The 18,649-nt window shown below is 43.8% G+C and overlaps 1 protein-coding gene across 1 annotated transcript in view; it reads left to right on the forward strand.

Annotated features, from left to right (window-relative positions):
• Nucleotides 1–18,649, forward strand: part of ADGRF5 (adhesion G protein-coupled receptor F5) — a 101,732-nt gene that overhangs the window by 1,029 nt on the left and 82,054 nt on the right. The gene's annotated exons all lie outside the window — the stretch shown is intronic.

The raw sequence follows: 18,649 nt of genomic DNA on the forward strand, positions 1-18,649 counted from the left end.
TGCCAGGATGGTGCTCACCCCTTCGCTGGTGACTTCTTTTGGTTGCTATTGAGAATCAAGGTGATGTGTCATCTGAGACTTGGAGAGGGGCCAAGTTTTATTCAAATAACACTACATATTTCTCTAGAATTTTTTCTTTTGCCTTTTGTGTTTTTATTATTTTGTTTTTGTCTTCACGACTAAACCTTCCTCTGGAGGAAATATTTCATGGTGACTTTACAGAATATCAGCCAATTTACATCCATGTATTGAACACTGGCAATTCTTTCCAAGCCTATTTAGTTCAGATGCTTGTGATTTCTTGCCACTTAAACATTCTACCTTAGCACAGTCTCTTTCCGTTCCATCCTCCATATCCTGCTACAGGTTCTTGGGAACATGCAGTTGCGATAATGTCATTCCCCTCAGTGAGATATTTCCCCTGCACCCCATTGCTTACATCCTTCCTACCTACAGGGTAGTCTGTTCTAGGTCAGTTGCATCACACATCGCTCGGGAGCTTGTTAGAGATGCAAATTCTCCATTCTCTTCCTAGACTCCGTGAATCTGTATTTTAACCAGGTCCATGGGTGATTCATATGCACATTGAAGTTTGAGAAGCCCCAACTTAAGGAAGGCAGACAAGATCTTCTAAATTTGGTCCTTTTCATCTCACCTCTCACCACCTATCTTTCCAGCTGTACTGAGCACTTTCTGTTTCCCCAAGACATGACAATTCTAATGCCTACCTACATCTCTCTGTGCCGTTTTCCCTGTCCAGGAGGCCACCACTCATCTTCTCTACCCAACCACCATTGCAGCCTGATTAGTAAACCCTCCTTCTCCTCATCTAGTCCACCTCAGACCAAATATCTATCAAGTCTCTGCTCTATGGCACTCGGTGAAATGCTTTTTTCATAGTCTTTAGCACATTATATCATGACTGCTTTACTTATTTTCATCTGTGGGAGTTATTAGGCTTTTACTTTGGAATCTATAACTCTTGGCACAATGCCAAGTGCATAGCATATGCTCAATCAATGTTTATTGAATCCATGAAGAAATGAATGAATAAATGAATGGATATATTGACTGAAGAGCCCAAATTTATTACCAGATTGAGAGCTATAATTTGAAGTTTTCCAAGGAGATTGCCAATCTCCATAATATTTCCCATGCTGTCTTTTATGAGACTTCACTGGATTCATTTTTTCACCAAGTATTTTGAATATCCACTATGTGCGATACCTTTCAGAATCTTTTTTTTTTTTTAGGGATAGAGAAAGAGAGAGCCCATAAGCTGGGGTGGAGGGGGCAGAGGGAGAGGGGGAGAGAGAGAATCTTATGTAGGCTCATTCTCAGCATGGAGCCCAATGTAGTGCTCGATCTCACAACCCTGAGATCATAACCTGAGCTAAAATCAAGAGTTGGATGTTTAACTGACTGAGCCACTAGGCACAGAATCTATTTCTTTATGTCTCTATGGATAGCCTCTTCCATTAGGTGCTTCTCTACCAGTGCCCCTCCTGTCTACCACTCTAAGTCAGAGACTTACTCATTTTTCAGCAACTATGTACCGAGTACCCACTACATACCAGGCACTGCGCCATGTCCTTGGGATATGATAGCAAATGACACAGATGTGAGCAGTGCCTCCATTCCTTACAGAGGACACATTCTTTATCATCCTCTATCCTGCTTCTCCCTAAAAGGCATTAAGGAAAACTGAAAGTCTAGGGATGCCTGGGTGGCTCAGCAGTTGAGTGCCTGCCTTTGGCTTAGGGCATGATCCTGGGGGTCCTGGGATAGAGTCCCACATCAGGTTCCCTGAATGGAGCCTCCTTCTTCCTCTGCCTGTGTCTCTGCCTCTCTCTCTCTGTGTCTCTCATGAGCAAATAAATAAAATCTTTTAAAAAACATGAAAACTGAAAGTCTGATTTCTAATAAATATGGGCATATCCAGATAAAGGCATTGGGCACTAGAAGGCAGTGTAATTTAGCAGAAAGCAAGCTGGGCCGTGCTTTAGGGCCCTGATTTAGTCCTGCCCTTGAAACTCACTTGCCATGTGAATTAGGGTGGAGCCACCTTCATTCTCTGAACTTTGATTTTTCTTTAATGGTGAGCAAGATACAGAGCTATATAAGGAAGGGACACTCCTGCCTTCATGAGCACATAGAGAAGATGATGTCTCTGGATGATGTCCAGAGTGCTTTGCACTCACCTCCTCTCATGCTGGATGATTATTTGAAAGGTGATGCTCTGTACTCTGAGTCAAACTGGCAAGAAGAGATCTTAAGGGAGTCATTGTATTACTCAGCCATGCGCTCAGCCGGCAAGCATGGTGTAGCAGTGGTTCAAAGGGAGCGGTGACCTGCAGCTTGAGGAAATCCACTTGACATTAACTGTTGGGTATAAAACTGGTTGAAGCAGGGCAGCTAAGGAAAAAAACCGTGTCATCCTCAGGCAATCTCTGTTTTGGAAAGCAGCCAGAAGAAGGGAAGAATGTAGCTCTACCTAGTAGTACAAGGACACATCTAAAAGCTTCAAGACGTATAGCCCGTCCCTGACCCTCAGTGTGGCACAGCTACAAAGATTTCCTTCTTATTTTTCCACCCAAAGATTTGTGTCCTAACCAGATGTTGCCTAGAATTCAATGTTGGGCAGGGCATAGTATACTTTGTCCCCATGCTTGGCACTCCCATGGGGTGCTTGGACAACTGGGGGGAAACAAATACCTTCTTTTTGTTCTCTAGAAACAACCACCAGCTCAGTCTGAAGCAAGTTGCTTGGGCAATCTCAAGGAATGACTCTTTCCATCTTCAAGCCCTCCTGCATCATCTGGAGCTTCCAAAGGAAATGCCTCCTGGACCTCCTGGATTCCTTCTTGCTTCCTATTACTCATGCATCTTTTTGCCTCTGTACTTCCTACACACCTGCCTTGTCTACAGTCGCCTTTCAGCAGCCAAAGTGTTTTCTGCTGGTCAGTTCCTAACCTTTCAAGTTAACATTAATTCCTATTAGGAAGCTCAAGTTGTAGCAACAAAAGAAAGGTCAGCTTGCATACGAAATTTCTAATGACCTCCCATCAATCTCACAATGTACCTGGGATCAACCTTGGCTGTGCCTGGCAACATTTCTTTTTTAATCAGAGTCATGTGGTGGATTAGAAAGAGGCAGACGTGGTTTTGAATCTCTCTTCTGCCATTTCCTTTCATAGGTAGCTATATCTTGCTAAGTCTTGGTTTCATTTCTAGAAATACAGATAATTTTTTAATTTTTAGTACAAAAGGTTGTAGAGATTAATTAGCTTCAGTACCTAATGTGTTGCCTCAAGAAATACATCAGATTTTTTAAAAAAGATTGTATTTATTTACTCATGAGACACACACACACACACACACACACACAGAGGCAGAGACATAGGCAGAGGGAGAAGCAGGCTCCATGCAGGGAGCCCGATGTGGGACTCGATCCCGGGACTCCAGGATCAAGCCCTGGGCTGAAGGCAGGTGCCAAACTGCCAAGCCACCCAGGGATCCCCAATACTTTGGATCTTATTTATTTGTTTATGAGAGACACAGAGAGAGGCAGAGACATAGGCAGAGGTTCCCAGCAAGAAGTCTGATGTGGGACTCAATCCCAGGACCCTGGGATCATGACCTGAGGCAAGGGCATAAGCTCAACCCCTGAGCCACCCAGGTGCCCCCTACATTAGATCTTAAAAGAGGAGGCTGGCCAAGATGGTGAAAATGAGAAAATCTGGGGACACCTGGGTGGCTCAGCGGTTGAGCGTCTGCCTTCAGCTCAGGGAATGATCTCAGGTCTGGGGATCGAGTCCCACATCGGGCACCCTGTGAGGAGCCTACTTCTCCCTCTGCCTGTGTCTCTGCCTCTGTCTCCGTGTCTCTCATGAATAAATAAAATCTTGAAAAAGAAAATGAGAAAATTGTCATTTGCAGATTAGTAGAAGGAACCAGAAGATATTCAAAGTAAAAGATTGGTCTTGTAACACGTGAAGGTTGCCTTCAAATATTTAAAGATCACTCTATGTGGGAAAAGAAGTCAACAGAAGATTGATGAGTAGAAATTATAGGGTAACAGGTTTTAGTTCAATGGTGGAAGGATTTACCCACCGTCAGGACTGCCTAAAACCGGGTGAGCTGCTTTGCGGCGTGGTGAACGCCCTGTCCCAGGCAGTGTGCCAGCACCCTGGAAGCCCATGGCTGGGGTGTTCCCGAAGGGATGCCCGCAATGGGTGGAGTCCGGGTGATGACCTCTAGGTCCTTCCCGCTCAAAGCTACCAGGAGTCTTGTGATGTCAGGTTCCCAACCCAAACCACCAAAGGAGTGTTGCAAAAAAAAAAAAACAAAAAAAACAAAAAAAACAACCAACAGGCTGTAGAGTGATCGCAGCTGCATTCTGACTAGCTAGCCCGACCTATCTGCAGCGGTCGTTTCTAAAAAGGGTCTTTGCCACAACAATAGAGCTACAATGGACTTCCAGGAAAAGCAAAAAAGAAATGAGAACAATGAGGTGGGAAAAGTTCACCCCAAACCACTCTTCTTGGGTTACTTTTTAACTAGATTGTGGGTTACTTCTGGTACTGCAAACACATTCTTATTTGATGGAAAATTGCCATGTTTTGGTACATTTTCTTCCAAACTAGGTTGAGGCAAGTAACAGCAGGACTGGAGCTTTGTCTCTAATCCCTGCTTTATCCATAAAACAGAAACGCTACTCTATGGATACGTATTCTTAGCTGTTCAGAAATCTACTCTCCTGTGAGTTGCAGGGACCATGAGCGGGATAGAGGACTCTCATGGAGAGAGGACAGCTGCCTGGGGCTGTCTGCCCACTCTGAGTTGAGATCTTCAGCCATTGCTCCCACCCATCTCCTTTTCTGCTAAATAGGCCATCTTTGTAGCAGCCTCTCTGCTTGTTAAGGACCTGGAGACTTAGAGTAGGGGAGAATTTAGCTCAGGAGGGCCCTACGTGGGTCATCTTGCTGGCTGCCCCAGGCTTCCCTGCTAATGCTTTATTCTTCCTAAACTCAGAAGAACTGGCTGATCATGTTTTTGAACCCTCACATCTTCTGCAGTCAGTTGGACAGCAACTCAGTATGCTGTGCTCTCTCTTTAGTCTTGTTCTGGAATCCTAGAGCAAGAGAGCAGAGGTCCTTTCCACCGAAATGGGTATCGGCAAATGCTACATTTTGTCAAAGCAAACCGAAACCATGATATATTTTAATCTCCTGGTTTACCTAGGCTTGCTCTCTCAAAAACAAAGTTAAAAAAAAATCCCTTTGAAATAAAATCAACTGTGCATGGCAAAATCATAGAAACCCATGCAGACCAGTGTGTTTATTTTTAGATGCACATCAGCCTGGCCAACATAGCAAAGCAACTGTCTAATGTCCAAACTATGGCCCTGGGAATTTCCTCTAACGAGGCTGTGTTTCCGTGCATTGTTACAGTACAAAGGGCAGGAGGCCCGAGTGGAAGGTTCATGGTAACCCCGCCCAAAGAGAGATCTGGAACCTGTCATTCCCTCAGTCTACATGGTCCTGAGTGCTGGGGTCAATATGGAGGTCGCCCGCCAGCTCTGGGCAGATGCAAATGAGTAGACATGTATGATTATTTCATCTAAAAATATCCCAGAGACCTGTGATGGCATTTTAAAAATAAAGGCTCAGCTTTCTGTTGGCAGCCAAAGATCTAATCCGCACCCGTGCCGTGAAGTGGATTCTCCTCTAGCCCAGAAATAGGGATGTCATTCAAAGATCCTGCATTTGACCACAATTAATAAAGGGCTTGTCAAGCATGTTGTAGTAAAAAAGCATCCATGCACACACATGTAGCCACACGCACATACGGAGAGCAGATATCACACATTTATCTGAATCACTCGGATCTTTGCTATTATCCCAAGCCACTTTCTGTTCTTTGATTTATCTATCCACAAAATGGGTGCAACAAACCTCATGTCCTATTAGTTTTGGGAGGAATAAGATACAATATTACAAATAAACTGACTCAAACTAGACTTTTGCTAACGGGTTTCCATTTGGGGCCTAATATACTTGGAGCTCCTGACAAGAAATTACTGTAAAAATATTTACCATCAAGTCTCCAGGGATTTTGATTGTTGCTGCTTTGGGGGTTGCTCTTTTGGTTTTGTTTGCTTGATCTTTTATTGTTTTGTTTTGTTTTGCCACTACAGAAAAAGAAGCCTAATCTGTTACCTAATTGGCACGCTTTGCTAGTAGAGTTTTCAGGTCTTTGTCAAGCTGTCCCTAACTCTGGGGAAGGTCACTGCATTAGTACATAAGGTTGCAACGCTCAGGGTTGTATCTAGGGGTCACTAGGGAAGACGAAGGGGTACGTCTCAGGTCTGCACATGGCAACCCGTACCTACTCTGTGTGGGGTCTGTGACCTGCATTCTAGCACCTTGTCTGGGGATGGAGCCCCTGCACGATCAAAGGCCCAAAGGGCAAGGGGACCACTTATACAAATGGCAACTATGAGCCGGGATTGTGGGACCCTGCCAGTAGGTGGATGTCCAGGCCCCCTCCAGGTCTGCAGATGCAGGAAAAGGTGTTCTAGCCCTTTGGTGAAAATGCAAGAATGTTGTTAAAAAATGCCTTTATGGATTGTTTTGTTTGCAAGTGTTTATTATCAGACACCCTCAGGGGTTCACAGGGCAGGTTGCGAATGTCCGAAGTAGGGCCTGGGAATTTCCTTCTACAAAGGCTGTGCTTCCTCTCTTTGTTAGCCCTCGGAGAACAAGTGGAAGCATTACTAGAGATCCTGACTTAACCCTTTCTCCTGTCCACCACTCCTGTGTCCCCACATCACAGAAAAATCATGCTTCCAGCTTGCTGAGGTGCAGAAAGATTTAGGGTTGTGTGTGTGCACCTGCAGGTTAACGTGTGTATGTGTGTGTGTGTGTGTGTGTGTGTGTGTGTAAAACATTTCATTTTAAAAGTTTTCATTCAGTATCATAACAGGCACCCAAACACAACTTAGACCAGGTAAAATTTCTACTTTCTTTACTTTATATGCTTTCCTATGAAAAATGTTGACCCAGTTTCGGTTCCCTGTCCCCAGGACAAAACCTTCCGAGAATGACAGTTGCTGTTCTCATTTGGGCCCCTCTTATTGCCTAACATGGGACACCATGAGTTGAAGTTTTTCCAGTCAACCAAGTAGTTTACTGCCCTTATGCTGCATACCGAAACTCTACCAGGCTCCAGGGGAAAGCAGAAGCTTTGCCTACAAGAAACATCAAGAATAATGACATGTACACATATATACAAACACACACATTCATGTGTTATAAGGGAGGATACAAGCCAGATAACTGTGTAGTCTAAGTCTGGGACAATCCAAAGAGATACGCAAACCCTTACCCAGCGGGGGACTCTAAGTATCCCCAGAGACATTTTCACAGTGTTTCCACTGTCCACAAATCTCCAAGCACTAGCATGGCCAAGTGCATGAGTGCACACAGATATATATACGTGCATAGACACACACACACACACACACACACACACACACACACACACCACTCCCAGGAGACAGCATTGCCTTCGCAGAGGAAGTGACTCCCTTGCTTTCTCACCACCAACTCCATGCAAGGATCAGCTTCAACACCATTTCTTCCTCCTCCCTTCCTGTCTCCAGAGATGACCTTTCCCTGCATCCAGAGCTCAGCTCTCCCTCCCACCCTCGCCCCCTCCGCCCCCCCAAGGCCTCACTACTTTCCTCTCTGATTGGCTCTATCTAGTTATCATTGAATTCCGCTCAGGTCTTTCACATTTCAAAACAGTAGGAAGAGCAAATCTTCCCCAACCCCATATTGTTCCTTCATATTCCTTTTTCTCTTGCCAAATAAATTTTTTGAAGCATTTTGGTTGTGCCTGTCTTCAAGGTATCACCAACCACTCACCCTGCTAACCACTGTGCTCTGTCTTCCCACATCTGCCCTCCCCCATACATGCTGGCGATTGCTTTTGCCCAGATTATCTCTGACCTCTACTGTCCCTGAACCTCTATCTCATTTCACTGCCCACAGCACCTGTTGCTGATGACTGCCACCCCCAGTCTGGTCCCCACCTGCTGGGACCCACAGTCTCCCTTGTGTTTTTCTCACTGAGCCTTCCCAGTTTTCTTTGTAGGTCCTTTCCACATGCTGTGCCCTCACCTTCCCGGTGGCTGTGATCTGAACCACCTTCTCTCCATCTGCACCACCTCCCCACTGTACTCCATTCCTTTGTCTAGAGTCCTCTTTCTTCCTTTCTCTGTCAAGTAAACGATCATGTCTTCTAGAGCCCATCTTCTTTCTTTTTTAAAAAGATTTTATTTATTTATTCATGAGAGACACAGAGAGAGAGGCAGAGACACAAGCAGAGAGAGAAGCAGGCTCCATGCAGGCAGCCTGATGTGGGGCTCGATCCCAGTACTCCGGGATCATACCCTGGGCCAAAGGCAAAAGCTCAATCGCTGAGCCACCCAGGTGTCCCCCAGAGCCCATTTTCAATGCCCTCCAGCGACTTCCTTTTGAGGGCCCCCCATCCATGTGCAGAACTCACCTCCCTTCTAGCTCTTCTCACAGCAATTTCCCAAGCCTCTTAGAGTTGACATACATACATACAAGTTTATATTCATAGCCATTGTTCTCGTGCACGTTTTCCCAGGCAGCAGGGATGCCATCTTATTCATATTTTTATTCCTAGCCCCTGGTGTGGCACCTGGCACAGCAGGTTTTCAATAAATGTTTTGTAAGGAATTGGAAATGCAAAAGCACCCTTTCACCGACATTTTGGTAAACCAATCCCTGAACTTGAATAACATCTGCATTGTTTTGCAATGGATGTATTAGTAAGCTTTAATTTTAATATTATTTTTTAAAGATTTATTTATTTATTTGAGAGAGAGAGAGAGAGAGGAGGGGAGGGACAGAAAGAGAGAGAGAGAGAGAGAATCTTGAACAGACTCCCCTTTGAGCATGGAGCCTAATGCTGGTCTTCATCCTAGGAGGTCATGACCTGAGCCAAAATGAAGAGTCGGACACTCAATTGACTGAGCCCCACAGACGCCCCTGACTTGAATATATTTTGTAAAACTAAGCTGTGCACATAGCAAAGCTATTTTTTAACAATACTTCGCCTTTTCCAAAAATTGAAATTCCAGTTCTTAACACTGCCTATTGGTGTTTTGTTGAAATGACAGCTTGGACTTCACATTGAATTTCAATTGCCAGTCAGGGAGAATTCCTGAATGTCTCATGAATGACACTGTATTTTCATGCACCTGGAGTGGGGGTGCGGGGGAGGCCTGTTGGACCAGAACTGATCATTTGTCAAGGTCGCCACTTCACCAGGAAGCTGGCTTTGCACACACTGTACCTGCAGATCACTAGAGGCCAGTGATTGATTTGCAAAGTTGACTTCAGGAGAGCTGAGGAGGCCACAGGGGAATGAGCCTGAGCCCTGAGTCAGTGCAGAATCCACCTGACCTGCTGCCCCCTGGGAGCGTGCAGGGCACGACAGGGCTTCGAGGACAGTACCTGAGGCTCACCCAGCTCTGCATCTCCCATGGGGCCAGGAGGAGGGCTCAGGTGGACTGCTCTTTACTTTGAAGAATCTCATCCCTTTAAAATCTCTATTTTGGGTTTTTATGCTGACATATGTACAACATGAGTACAAGACAACTGGACATTGCCAGCAGATCAGTTGACTGGAGCACTGGTCAAAATGCAGATTGCCAGGCTCTACCCGGGACCTAGTCCCACCTGTGTGTGAGGGCAGGTTGGGGGGGAGGGGAAGGGGGAGTCTACAACATCCACACTTTTCAAGTATCATGAGAGATGGTGCTTCCAAGGTCTGATGCACCTCGAGTTGTGTGTAAGTCACAATATTTAGAAAATACCTGCCAGCTTGTGTTTAGAAAAGTGTTTACACTGCTGGTTTAAGGGGCCCCTCCTTGCATTCCTCTGGGTAGGTTAATAGTCTTACCATCTGGGCTCATCTTTGCAGGGATTTCCCTGCCAAAGTTGTAACCTCTTCCCTGAGCCACAGTTTGGAGGAGAATCATATACTGCTTTGTACCATCGCTTACACCATCCTGTGTTTAACTCTTGGTTTGTTTATGTCTTGGCAACTTGTCTTAGAGCACAGTATAGTGTCGTGACAGATCCTGGGCTTGGGGTTCAGATACTGCCTCAAATTCTTTTTTTTTTTTACTGCCTCAAATTCTTCCGTTTGTTCCCTCTCCACTGTCTATAGTTTTTGTACAAGGCTTGGCAACTGACTGACTGTTCTAAGCCTCCCTCTCTCAGATGGGAATAGCTAAGTAGTTCATAGATTGTTGTGAAAATTAAATGACATAGTGTGTGAACAATTTCTTAAAAAGCACTCAGCATAAACCCTGTGGCAGAGTTGGTTCTCCCCCAGAGAGAGCGATTAAGAATAACAACAAAAGTATCATCAACACCAACTACTAAGGAACAGAGAGATTAAATAATTTGCCTGAATTTACATGGCTAGTAAGTGGTAGAACTTGGACTTAACCTCTTAGAGCACCTCTGGTCATGCACCACCTCGACGATTCACTCATACCAAACATTGAGCCCTAGCCTCCTCCATGCCCAACACTGTGTTAGGTGCCAGGCACTGAACAGTAGACAGACAAGGTCCTGTCTTGGGGGTTAGAGTCGGGTAAAGGGGCTCACAGGACGGTGGATGAGCCCACCAATAGACAATTCTTGTGCAGTTCAGTAAGGGCTTTGACAGAAACCAGGGCAGAGGTGTACACATAACTAGAGGGAGTCAGAGGCAGCCTCTTGCAAGGAATGACTTTGACTCAGACCTTGAAGGACATCGGGACTTGGACAAGTGAAAATGGAAGAAGGAGGCAGTTCTGGGGGGAGGCTGGAGAACACAGTGCTTGCAGGACACCGAGGGGGTTTCAGGGGAAAGAGGAAGATAAGGACAAAATGGCAGAGGGAGGTGAAGATGGATGTGTAGCCCTAATGATGAAAGGTTTTAGCTGAAGGTGATTATGTCGTTTTGAGGAAAGGAGAAACTCTCCATGAACGAAGCCAGCAGCTCCCTTATCTGTCAGTGTTTCTCTTAATAGACAAGGAGCTTTTGACAGGCCTCCATTTGGGGACCAGGCAACAGTATTTTCCTCCAAGTGAGAACCACTAAGAAAAAAAAGTCATGCTCTACTCAGTGGTTATTAAAACTTTGGTGTAGGGATCCCTGGGTGGCGCAGCGGGTTTGGCGCCTGCCTTTGGCCCAGGGCGCGATCCTGGAGACCCAGGATCGAATCCCACATCAGGCTCCCGGTGCATGGAGCCTGCTTCTCCCTCTGCCTATGTCTTTGCCTCTCTTTCTCCCTGTGACTATCATAAATAAATAAAAAAAAAATAAAAAATAAAAAAAAATAAAACTTTGGTGTGCCTCAGAATCACCTCTGGAGAGCTTGTTCAAACACTAATCACTGGGCCCAACCTCAAGAATGTTAGAATTTAGAGGTCTGAGTGGTCTCAAGAATTGACATTTCTAACACATTCCCAGGTGATGTTTGTGTTGCTGGTCTGTGGTCCCTCAGAACAGAATCTCTGATCATACAGCCAAGAACTTAGACCAAATTATTTGTGTGACTCTTTAAAAAAAATATTTAAATTCAATTTAGTTAACATATAGTGTATTATTAGTTTCAGAGGTAGAGTTTAGGGATTCATCAGTTGCACATAACACCCAGTGCCCATTCCATCCCGTGCCCTCCTTAATGCCCATCACCCAGTTCCCCATCCCCCCACCCCCTCCCTTCCAGCAACCCTCAGCTTGTTCCCTAGAGTTAAGAGTCTCTTAGTGATTCATCTCCCTGTCTGGTTTCATCTTACTTTATTTTTCCTTCTCTTTCCTTATGTTCATCTGTTTTGTGTGATTCTTAAGCTGAATTAAAATTTGAAAGTTCCTGCAAGGAAGAATTACTAAATCTCTTACTTTCTTTGCTCTAATGCTCCTTTAACTTCTGAATATTTCTGAAGTTGAAGAAAATTTAATCCAAATATTCCCAATATTCTGATTGATTTTGATCTATAAGTGGTCAAAATATGGTGACTTGTAGGTTTCTTTGGAATTTCAAAAATCAACCCTTTGAAACTTCTGTTTGCAAAGCAGGAAGTCACTTGTTGCCCAAAGCAAACACTTCAGTAAAGGGTTTGCCCCTTTGGAGGGGTTTAGAGTCTCAGCTTTTGAGCAAGTTTCTCTACCCTTTAAAACAGTTTGAATCTGAGTCTATGGAATGGGCTGTGAATGTGGAAATAGGCGACTGGTGTCTTTTGAGTGTGGCCAGCTGGCTAAAGCCAACATATATCCCAACGGTTGTTATTTCCTCCTTGATAGATAAGGCAGGATGAGGCTAGGAAACCCTAAATCGCCTCAAACAAGGGAGGAGTGAAAGGGTGGATGGAGAAGAAAAGATCCTGGAAGCTTAATGTTTCCCTTTGCTTACAAAAAAAAATCCTACCTTTTTATTTTTATTTATCTATTTTTTAAAAGATTTTATTTATTTATTCATGAGAGACACAGAGAGAGAGGCAGAGACATTGACAAAGGGAGAAGCAGGCTCCAGGCAGGGAACCTGACAAGTGACTCAATCCCAGGAACCCGGGACTACACCCTGAGCCAAAGGCAGATGCTCAACCACTGAACCACGTAGGAGCCCCAATCCACCTTTTTTAATGTCATGGTCATAAACTAAGTTTTTCACACCAAAGATGTAGAAGAAAAAGGTTGATGTGAAAAATAGCAAGTAGCCAAATTAACAATTATTAATATGAGTGATGAATCAAAGTGAGGCTCTCAGGAGCAAAAATAAATACAAATCACAAGAAACCAAGTTTCTGTGAGCGTTTGATTACCAATCCAGTAGCTTAAATTCCTCTATCTATAGTATTAACATGCAAACACCATTCTGAATATTTCGGAGCATCTGGATATCTTCATCGCTCCAAAGCAGATTCAATTCTATTACCAGTCTCTGTTTCATAGTGAAGAAATGGGCTAACTATACATTGTAGGATTTTTTTCCATATTACTCAATTTTGCCTCTTAGTTTACCAGTGAAATTAATTAGTGAAGCTTTGTATTCCATATTCTTACAACAAAATTCAGCATTTACTGAAAGTCATTTTTGAGTTTTGAAACAATGAGTTCAAAGGAAAGTTACTAAAAGGTAATTGAAATGAACAGTTACTATATAAAAAGGAAATAAGCAGAAAATGACTTTCATTGAGCCTGAGAAACAATGAATTCGTATTAACTTTCTCTTTCTTCTCATTTGATTTCCACATAGGAATTTTAAATTGAAGTCCCCCAAATATATCAATTTGTTTGCTTAGTTGCTCTGAGCCCCCACAAGCTCTCGGGCAAGAAGTGCCCTCCCCTTTCCTGCTGTACCCCCTCACCTTTGAGCTACCTCGGTTCCAACCCCTACCTGCACTCAATCCAGACAGCTGGAGCTTGAGCAGTCAGCTGACCTATTAAAGCAAGACTCCCATACCTACAGATAAAAAAATATTCACACACACACACACACACACACACACACACTTTATTGCCCTTACTCTGCTTTATGTTGCTACATAGCATTTGTGCTCAACTGATATATAGCTTATTTATTTATTGGCTGTATTACTGGCAGGAAAGAAATAACAGTGCCAAAGGCTAACTGAAAAACTGGAGGCAGTTAAGTCAACAGGACACTAGCAGGCATCAAGATGTCCTTGATTGCCTCCCCCAGGGCACACAGGGGCAAGAAGGTTGACTTTGGGGTGTCAGAGGAGCCTGGCAAGATCTGTAGCCAGGGTAGAAGGAGTTCCTCAGAATTGGACTGAGGGTGGAGGAACACAGCCACTGCCAAAACCGCAGCGTGCCGGGAGGAAGCAAATACATGGCTCCCCTTTCTTTCCATCTTGCAGTCTCCTACTGGGATCTCCCACCTTCCTGTCCTTCCCATTGCCCTCCAAGATGACAAGACACTGCAGGATGTGGGGTTGTCCTCCTGGGCACAGAGCAGGGGGAGAGAAGGGCTGGAGGCTCACCATCATGCTTCCCCAACTAGAATGCAAGCTCATAGGCGACAGCTGTTTTAATTACTGCTTATCACCAGGGTCTAGGTTAGTGCCTGGAGCATCAGTTTTCATAAATATTTGCTGAATGAATGAATTATGCATAGCTTAGAAGAAGAAACATATGAAAAAGAGGATTTGAGCAATTACGTAGAGTGTGTGATGCAAATCCACACACCGTCACTGTTATCATATTTAAATACACCCTTGCTCACAATGCTTTCACAAGAAGGGATATTCTGAGAGGGCAGGTACAACAGACAGACCTGGAAGAAAAGAACGAGAGGATACCTGGCATCTGATCATACACATATACAATTGAGTTATCCAGAAGTTCACATTATACATTTCTAAAATCATGCTCTACGTCCATCCAGTAGATGGACCCCAGTGCTGTCCATCCAGCCGCACAAATACCATGGTCTGAAGGTAGTGTCCTGGGATCCACAGATACTAGAGTCCTGAGAGGGATGGTCCCCAGTCATCCCCACCCTGGGCAGGACACAGGACCTTGGACATGAGGCAGGTCTGGGTTCCATCCTCCCCAAATCAGCTCTATGATTGAGTTTCCTGTCTGTGAAATGGGACAATTGCTCTCCCACCCCACAGAGTTGTGGAGGCTCACTTGGGCCTTGACTCACTGTCTGACATGGTATAAACCACTTAGTAGTAACCAGAAGGGTCATTTCTTGTGCAAGATGCAGTATTTAATCTTGAGAGTGCAAAGTGGAAAGAGCCGCAGAGGCTCTGCTTTCTGTGCTGGAGCCATTCCCTCGTGCTCTTGATTAGAGAGAGGGTCAGGAGGTAATAGGACAGCCAGGCCCAGAGGATGGCTTCACCCCCTGCCCCAAGCAGGACTTCCTGCTTCCTTCCTTCAAGTCAAGTGGAGCTGAAGCTGGTTTCCCTTCTGACCCCACGCTCCACACTTTTTTTTTTTCAGAAGTCCTGGGGGGCTCAGAACTGTATTGAAAATGAAGAATTTTTTGGCTTCCTTCCTCTGGCCAGGGAGAGGTCTCCAGATGGAGCTGAAGTGAGGAGCAGGTGGGGGCCTGGTGGGGTGGGGGAGGGGAAGGTAAGGTCAGCTTCCCTCAGGGCAGATGGGAAATGTCTTAGTGAGTCCTTCTTCAGCTCTCCTCCACTTCTCTGTTCTTTTTTTTTTTTTTTTAGTTTTTTTTTTTAATTAATTTTTATTGCTGTTCAATTTACCAACATACAGAAAAACACCCAGTGCTCATCCCGTCAAGTGTTCTAGTGGCTTCCTCCATCCCGTTTGGTCTGTATCCCTGAAGGACTGCTCCCAGTTAAAACAGATGAGGCTAGTGAATGAAGAGAGAATGAGCAGCCCTCTGACACCAAAGTCTCGTATACTCGTACACTTGTACACTCGTATGTGAGGAGCTTGCAAGAAGAGAGCCTCTGGGTTTGGTGGCCCTGAGGGCAGGATGTGGGGAGAGGACCCCTTAGTCACAGGCAATAAGGTGGTACGCAATCTGTAGAGAATTCTAAATCAATAATAACATGAACGAAAAAAGCCTTTAAAAAATTATCACCACATGATAACGTTTCCAAACACTGTCGGAGACAAAATACTCTTCCTAAAAAATCTTTTGTACAGGATTTTTTTTAAAGTTCTAAACAATGGGTGCTATCACTTGTGAACTTCAGTAATATAAGGTCCTAATTATCATACTTTTATTCCTTAGTTTTAAATAAAGATTGTATTCTATACAGAAGTTAATTCAGAAAACTCTCAGTTATATAGTGACTCCTGACACAAAGGGACTCAGCTACACGTGCTTATTTCTAGAATAAGTTCCTTGTAAGTGTCTGAGCTTATTTGAAGGGTCTGTAGCCCTTGGGCATGATATGTCCCCGCATTTGAACATATATTAAAAATAAATAAATTTAGCGTGGTGGTTGCATAGACAAGCTGAATGGGAATTGCTTCAATTCTGTTATTCTATGGGACCACAATGGAGTTTTATTTGTGTTTAAAATTTAAAATGGTGAAGGCGTGCCTGGGTGGCTCAATCCCTTAAGCATCCAACTCTTGGATTTCAGCTCAGGTCATGATCTCAAGGTTCTGGGATGGAGCCCCATATCGGGCTCTAAGCTCTGTGAGTAACCTGCTTGGGTTTCTCTTCCTCTAACTACTCATGTGCTCACTTGCTGTCTGTCTCTCAAATAAATAATAAATAAATCTCTTTTAAAATTTTTAAAATAGGGCGGCCCCGGGAGGTTCAGTGCTTTAGCACCGCCTTCAGCCAGGGTGTGATCCTGGAGACTGCGGATCGAGTCCCACGTCAGGCTTCCTGCATAGTCTGCTTCTCCTTCTGCCTGTGTCTCTGCCTCTCTCTATATCTCTCTGTCTCTCATGAATAAATAAATAAAATATTTAAAAATAAAATAAAATAAATAAAAAAATTTTAAATAAATAAATAAAATTTATAACAGTAAAGGAGAGTACGACCTGCAAATGATACTCTTTTCTTTTGGCAGACACAAAATTTAGTTCCACCTTGAATATTTTATTGAATTTTAATATTTTAAAATTAACTGTTTTCTTTTTTAGTTGTTTTGAATCTGAATGACTTAATCAAGAAAATAAGAATTATTACTGACAATAATGTTTTCATATAAAAGGGGGAGGAATTAGTAAGAGATCTGGTGCAGATGTCAAATATACAAGAAATCTCCATGGTCCAGAATTCCCTGCACTGACTGCCACTTTCTTCATTCTGATTTTTCAATGCAGAGAAATAGGAGTGTGTGTGTGGTAATGGTATACACGTGTGTGTGTGTGTGTGTGTGTGTGTGTGTGTGTGTGTTTTACTGGGCTTAGGCAACCAATTCTCTTCTTTAAGTCATTTCTTGGTTCCTGGAAAATTTCATTTTAAACATATAACATTTCATTTTAAAACTAGAAATATACTCGAATGCCATTGCTATTAGTGCTCATAAATAACCTGTGGGCAGGCACCCAGTGTAGAAGGCGATTCTGGCACTGAAGAAGGGATGATATGAGAGCATTGCTGACTTATTAGTAAGTGACTCAAGGGCCAGAGGTCATTCATAAGAGTGACCATATTTAGTGAGAGCTCAGAAGGTTTAAATAAACAATCCTGGACAGAAGGACACCCTAAGTGTGTACACATACTGCCACGTAAAGCACAAAGGCCAGATCTTGATGGCCCTAAATAAAATGGAAAGTTGAATAACATTAGAGGAACTCAGGAAAAAACTAAAAATAATACATGGTTTTCCCTCTGTTAATGTTCCAGGTCAAATGAGGCAAGTTTAAGGGGTGTGGGCCTGGAATAATCATGTAATTGTTGCTATCTATGTAGCTGTGTTCTGTGTGCTATGTAGCACATCTAAAAATAATCTAGTGGTCCCTAGAGGCAGACTTTAATTTGTAGAAGGCAATGAATGCAGTTAGGAGAGGTCTTGAACCTAGAAACCTGGATCTCTGGTTACCCTGGTATGGGCTATTAGAGCTACGGAGAGATGAGCAACTTCCATGAGACAAGGTGCCAGGATGCCCGATGGTAGGCTGTTTCAAAGGGAGGTAGCAACCACTATGAACACCTTTCCCCTAGTCTCTTACCCATCTATTTCTTAAAAACTCAAAAAGTATAGGCTAGAATCCAGAGCACCTTGTCTTTGGATTCACCACCTCAATTACCAAGCTGACTAGAAGCCCAGACAGACTCTGAGTTTGCCATAATGATATGAAATAGAAACAGATCAGTGAGTAAACAGGGTGCCAAAGTGATGCCATATCCACGACTTAGATTTGGGGAGATGGGGAATTCAATGAATCCTCATGTAAGCCACTCAAAGTGAACAAAGAATGCTTTCCCAACATTAAGACAAACAAGTATCTTGGTCTAACAAGATACTGTGAACGATGGAGTATTTGGGTTCCCCAGAGCTCTGTGTTGAGCTCTGTCCTTTTCAGCATTCCACATCTCTATGCTTTTAAAAGGTACATTCTTCCTTTCCCCAAGGAGTTTAACTTAAGAAGTTTTGATTAATGTTCATTTATGCTTCATTTTCCATTCTTACCACTGCTGTCCCCGATTTTATGCTTCTGCTCAGCAGGGCTGAATTTTAGAAACTTTGTTGTTCTTCCTAGACATAGGCGTCAGCCAGTCTTTCTGATTTCGTTCTCAAGCAAACACTGTCATTGTGCCTGACATATTATGTATTCTTGAAAGGGCATTTATAAAGAATGCATTATTCTTTTGAAGACTTGAGAAGTATTAGTCCAGGGACATAACTGTTAGATGTGATGCAGGAACCAAGAGCAGTGACTCTGGAGGAGGTGAGATTTGTACTTGCAGGGGTGGCAGTTTTACTACAAAGTCACCTTCTCTGTTTGACCAGAGCTGACACTGGCCTACTAGTGTTACCTCCATATTGCAAATCTTGGCAATTTTATTGAGCATCGGTTATGTGCCAGAGACTTCTAGCTCCATATCAGAAATTACTTCTACTGTTTGGCTAAGATGGTGGAGTAT

The sequence above is a fragment of the Vulpes lagopus genome, chromosome 1 (assembly GCF_018345385.1).
Source record: "Vulpes lagopus strain Blue_001 chromosome 1, ASM1834538v1, whole genome shotgun sequence".
In the NCBI taxonomy this organism is placed as follows: Eukaryota; Metazoa; Chordata; class Mammalia; order Carnivora; family Canidae; genus Vulpes; species Vulpes lagopus.